Source organism: Protomyctophum parallelum (assembly GCF_964188405.1).
Source record: "Protomyctophum parallelum genome assembly, chromosome: 15".
In the NCBI taxonomy this organism is placed as follows: domain Eukaryota; kingdom Metazoa; phylum Chordata; class Actinopteri; order Myctophiformes; family Myctophidae; genus Protomyctophum; species Protomyctophum parallelum.
Genome location: NC_139710.1, coordinates 46,152,609 through 46,158,675, shown reverse-complemented (window position 1 = coordinate 46,158,675; position 6,067 = coordinate 46,152,609).

Here is a 6,067-nt window from a genome sequence, read left to right as displayed (position 1 = left end):
TTCTGGCTTTGTGTCCATTTTAAATACAGAATGTACCTCAAGGCATGCACATAGATGTTTTGTGGAGTGGGATAAAGGACCAGACAGTAGTTATTTTTCATTAATTCTCACAAAACTCAATTGTTTTCTGCTGCATTATATGGACACCAGAACCTGAGTACGGTGGCTACCAGTGCAGAACATACATCTGTATGAGTCTGACATCGGCACCGAAAAACCAATTCAAATCATATTTGAACCATAGACTGTAAACTGACCTCCCACCATGACAAGCAAGTATTTTGGGGCTCCGTCTTTTGAGCTAATTTAGAACTTCCTGTCTGAGAGCTAGCTAATTTAAGACATCCGGTTGCCTTCAGAATAAAATAAGGCTATTTAATTAATAATTATTACATTACATTATTAGTATTATTATTACATTACAGTTATTGTAAAGACACACATTATGTTTCTGTGTAAAAATAAGTAATTAAATAACATCAAAAAGTTATCTAAATGGATAAATGCTATTCACTGGAGTGAATATTCTATTATATTCTAAAAACGACTTATAAATCCTAAAGCCTTGTTTATACTTCACTGTGCAACGGTCCTATGCTGGACAATAGCAGATATGCAAACTCACAGCACATCTCATTCAAGACACTGAACTTGCAGATCTGCCATTTTTGAACACACTATAAAGTTAACCATTTATCATGCTGCTCTACGTGGCACTGCATTCTGTGACATTAAACCAAATGGCATTTTCCACTCTATGACACTACTGTTCTACATTTTTGTCTAATAAAATAGGCTATTAATTTAATCAATCAAACTGCATTAACTAACAGAGATACTACTAACCAAGCTATCCATGTCAACATGCTCTATAGGAGTCTCAATAACAGGTATAAGTAACGTTTAATGTTTAGTAATGTTTAATGTAGCAGAAGAGGCCATTCATTGAACAGAGTTTTGCACAATTTTAACATCCCAGATCGATTGAAATATGAATCTACTGTGCTGTGCTACACCATGATATATTAAGAGTACAAACTGTACAATAACATTCCATTGTGAATAAAAACCTATTAACCACAGTGTAATGCTAAAGGTTTCATCACAGGGCTGTCTGCTTCATGTAATATCATTAAAAGTGTTGTTGGTGACAGTTATATGAGTTGGAAGCATTAAGACCCATTTTAACCCTCAATGGCTTCCTTTCTGACAAATAACGTTATTGTAAAAAAAAAAAAAGATTATATTTTGCATTAGAAGCGGATGGGACCAAGGGACCCGGATGTAACGTAAGAGGACTACAATAGATTCGCGGTTAAATCTCGCGGGCGTGGCCTCACACCGGAAGGAAGTGCCGCCGCCCTCAAATACGGAAGAGACGCGTGGAGGTAGGTTTGGTCAGTGAGTGTTTGTTTGGAACGTGCCACGTCACCATCGCGGGTCCGTCTTCGGAGCAAGTAAGTGATTAAATGTTATTTAATACTTAACGCTGTTGTTGTTTGTGTGTTCAAACGTCTATCACTTGAAGTTACTTGTTATGATGTTTATATATGATGTTTGTACGAAACTGTAAAACAGTGTTTCAGTAGCCGAATGGTTAGTGTCGAAGGTTTATAAACAACTATGCCCGGCCTCAATGTTTACTAACCGTCGACAGTACCCACTCGACTACCGAAACACGGCTTTAAAGAGTAGTATTTACATATCTAAACACAACAAGTAACTTCAAAAGTGATAACATGTTTGAGCCACGGACCACCATTTCACATTAATAGACTCTCACAATGGTGGTCAGTGGCTCAAATGGGTCTGAGAGACTAGATGGCCTCAAATGGTGGTCCGTGGCTCAAACGCTGAATAAATAATCGACTAGAGGTGAAAATAGTATTGTTTGGTAGGTAAAAGGACAAACATTCTGTGAAAATTGGCACGAAGCAACAAACATTCTTTGAAATTGGTGGGAAACGATCCCGGGCACTCATGTTAACAAAGCTCAGTCACTAACCACTATGCTACAATCAGCATTATATAATCAAAGGATCAAAAGTAGCAATCTTCTACATTCTCTAATTGTGTAGTTTTTTTGGAAATTAAGCAGATGCTTAACAACAATTGAACTATTGAGAGTGTAAAGATCTACTATTGGGGTCAATTTGGTTACCTAAATTAAATTGCTCTGTATTGTGACAGTAATCATTGCTATAGTGTGTGTTCAGTAACAGTGTTAAATAGCTCTATAGTGTGACAGTAATCATTGCTATAGTGTGTGTTCAGTAACAGTGTTAAATAGCTCTATATTGTGACAGTAATCATTGCTATAGTGTGTGTGTTCAGTAACAGTGTTAAATAGCTCTATATTGTGACAATAATCATTGCTATAGTGTGTGTGTTCAGTAACAGTGTTAAATAGCTCTATATTGTGACAGTAATCATTGCTATAGTGTGTGTTCAGTAACGGTGTTAAATAGCTCTATAGTGTGACAGTAATCATTGCTATAGTGTGTGTTCAGTAACTTGCAACACAGCAGCCAAGTATATGCAGAACACATATACACGCATTTGACATAACACAAACAACAAGACAATTTACATACATAAAGACATGAAGAAAAGAGCAATATCCACCGCTTAGATTATCCTGTGGCTACTACAACTCCTGATTAAACCCTTTTCTATTTATTAAAGAGCTGGAGAGACAGGAATATTCCTGTTACTGAACACACACTATAGCAATTATTACTGTCACAATAACTTTGTACTTTTGCTACTGATGTTTGTGTGCAACATTTGAGCTGGTGTCAAGTCACCTTAATTCAAGTGATAGATTATATACAGGGGCATGCCATATGGTCTACCACTCTACCTGCACAGCCTTTGTGATTACTGGTAGATCACGATGTACCTTTTGGGCACCCCTGCAATACAGGATTCCTGTCCAGAATTGTTTTTTATTAAATATAGAAAGTTTAAGTGTAGGGTTTGTCATGTTGGTGTTCTCTATAACTTTTCGTCCTGGGCATGACGTTAAACTGTCCAGTGTAACTCCAAGTTACATGGGGTGGGTATGGTTTGAGAGTTTGTGATGCTCAGTTCTTTTTTGCGTCTCGGTTCCTCAGGTGGAAGCTGCATAGTTGGGTTTTTGATGGGTTGGGTTTCAAGTGGCTGGTCGTTTGTTTAGATATTGAAAAGGAGGGGGGCGAGCGCGCTACCTTGTGGGAGGCCGTTCTTTTCGGCTTTCCATTTACTCCTCTGGTCATTTAACTGAACATAGAAGCGCCTGTTGTTGAGGAGGCTTTTCCTGACCATTGTGCGGTGTTGGACAGTGTCGTAGGCAGCAGAGAGATCTCTGAATGCTGCTCCAGTTATTTGTTTCCCCTCAAACCCATCCTCAATGTGTTGGGTGAGGTTGAGCTCTGTCCAGCACAGGAGCGGCTGGGACGGAAACCAGCTTGGTCTTTAGTCAGCTTGGTATCTATGAGTGGCAACAAGGCGTTGGAGTAGCAGCTTCTCATATAGCCTTGTAGGTGATGCAGAGGGAAATGGGTCGGTAGCTCTTTGTGGATAATGGGTCTATGCCAGGTTTAGGGATTGCAACCACGTTGGCCTTTTCCCAGACAGAAGGGATGGTTTTCTGTGCTATGCATGTGTTCAGCATCCCCACAAGCCAGGTCTTTGCGTTGGGTCCCAGGTGCTGTAACATTTCTGCCAGTAGGTCATCAATCCCTGCTGCTTTTCCGGGTTTCAACTTTCCCATTGCAGTTTCACGTTCTTCTAAGTCGAAGGGTTTGGTTTGAGGGCTGGCTGATTGTGGTTGGTCTGATACCACTGTGCGATGGTATTCTATGTGGGTCGGTGGCGGTGTTGGTTACAACTGTTGGCCAGTTGTGACCAAGACCGCCACCGACCCACAGGAGAATACCATCGCACAGTGGTATCAGACCAACCACAATCAGCCAGCCCTCAAACCAAACCCTTCGACTTAGAAGAACGTGAAACTGCAATGGGAAAGTTGAAACCCGGAAAAGCAGCAGGGATTGATGGCATACTGGCAGAAATGATACAGCACCTGGGACCTATCGCAAGGACCTGGCTTGTGGGGATGCTGAACACATGCATAGCACAGAAAACCATCCCTTCTGTTTGGAAAAAGGCTGGAGTAGTTGCAATCCCTAAACCTGGCAAAGACCCATTATCCCCGAAGAGCTACCGACCCATTTCCCTCCTCTGCATCACCTACAAGCTCTATGAGAGGCACTACAATTTCTGAACAGACTATATTTACATCAATATGTCTGGGCCCCCACCTACTCACTCAGGGTTGACGTGTCACACCTGCAGTGATGGGAGGGGCACCAAAATGTGGTATTTTGATTGTTTAATGGGGGCACTCCCTTAGTATAAAAGTGTATGTTTTGTGTACACATGACCTGATGAAGATCAAATGGATCGAAACGCTGTCAGTATTTCAACAAAGAACGTCTTTCTTATACCTGTGGTGTGCGGGCTCCATCCAATACCTACACCAGTTGTGATGCAACAGAGTTTGCTGTGACCGTTGTGAATTATGGGTGGTGTGGTTTTTGCCAAGACGGTGGATTGTGGCCCATGCCTTCCTGCTGTTATTTCACATGTTGGTGTTCTCTATATCTTTTCGTCCTGGGCATGACGTTAAACTGTTCCGTTCGAGAGGACCAGCGACCCTCGAATGTAAACGGCCACGAAAGGAAATTATGTGTGTGTGAGGTGTTCTCTATAGGTTGGGTTTCAGGTGGTTGTATTGTAGTAGCTTGACATTTCTTGGAGGGCACTTTCAAGGACAGACTCAATCTTCTGGAAGTCTGCTTGTTGGGTCGTAATGCAGAGGTTGTCGGCATAGATGAAACGCTGGCATTAGGCATTGGGTAGTGGCTGGTCGTTTGTGTAGATATTGAAAAGGAGGGGGGCGAGCACGCTACCTTGTTGGAGGCCGTTCTTTTGGGCTTTCCATTTACTCCTCTGGTCATTTAACTGGACATAGAAGCGCCTGTTGTTGAGGAGGCTTTTCCTGACCATTGTGCGGTGTTGGACAGTGTCGTAGGCAGCAGAGAGATCTCTGAATGCTGCTCCAGTTATTTGTTTCCCCTCAAACCCATCCACAATGTGTTGGGTGAGGTTGAGCTCTGTCCAGCACAGGAGCGGCTGGGACGGAAACCAGCTTGGTCTTTAGTCAGCTTGGTATCTATGAGTGGCAACAAGGCGTTGGAGTAGCAGCTTCTCATATAGCCTTGTAGGTGATGCAGAGGGAAATGGGTCGGTAGCTCTTTGTGGATAATGGGTCTTTGCCAGGTTTAGGGATTGCAACCACTTTGGCCTTTTCCCAGACAGAAGGGATGGTTTTCTGTGCTATGCATGTGTTCAGCATCCCCACAAGCCAGGTCTTTGTGTTGGGTCCCAGGTGCTGTAACATTTCTGCCAGTAGGTCATCAATCCCTGCTGCTTTTCCGGGTTTCAACTTTCCCATTGCAGTTTCAAGTTCTTCTAGGTCGAAGGGTTTGGTTTGAGGGCTGGCTGATTGTGGTTGGTCTGATACCACTGTGCGATGGTATTCTCCTGTGGGTCGGTGGCGGTCTTGGTCACAACTGGTGGCCAACAGTTGTAACCAACACCGCCACCGACCCACATAGAATACCATCGCACAGTGGTATCAGACCAACCACAATCAGCCAGCCCTCAAACCAAACCCTTCGACTTAGAAGAACGTGAAACTGCAATGGGAAAGTTGAAACCCGGAAAAGCAGCAGGGATTGATGGCATACTTGCAGAAATTATACAGCACCTGGGACCTATCGCAAGGACCTGGCTTGTGGGGATGCTGAACACATGCATAGCACAGAAAACCATCCCTTCTGTTTGGAAAAAGGCTGGAGTAGTTGCAATCCCTAAACCTGGCAAAGACCCATTATCCCCGAAGAGCTACCGACCCATTTCCCTCCTCTGCATCACGTCTTTCTTATACCTGTGGTGTGCGGGCTCCATCCAATACCTACACCAGTTGTGATGCAACAGAGTTTGCTGTGACCGTTGTGAA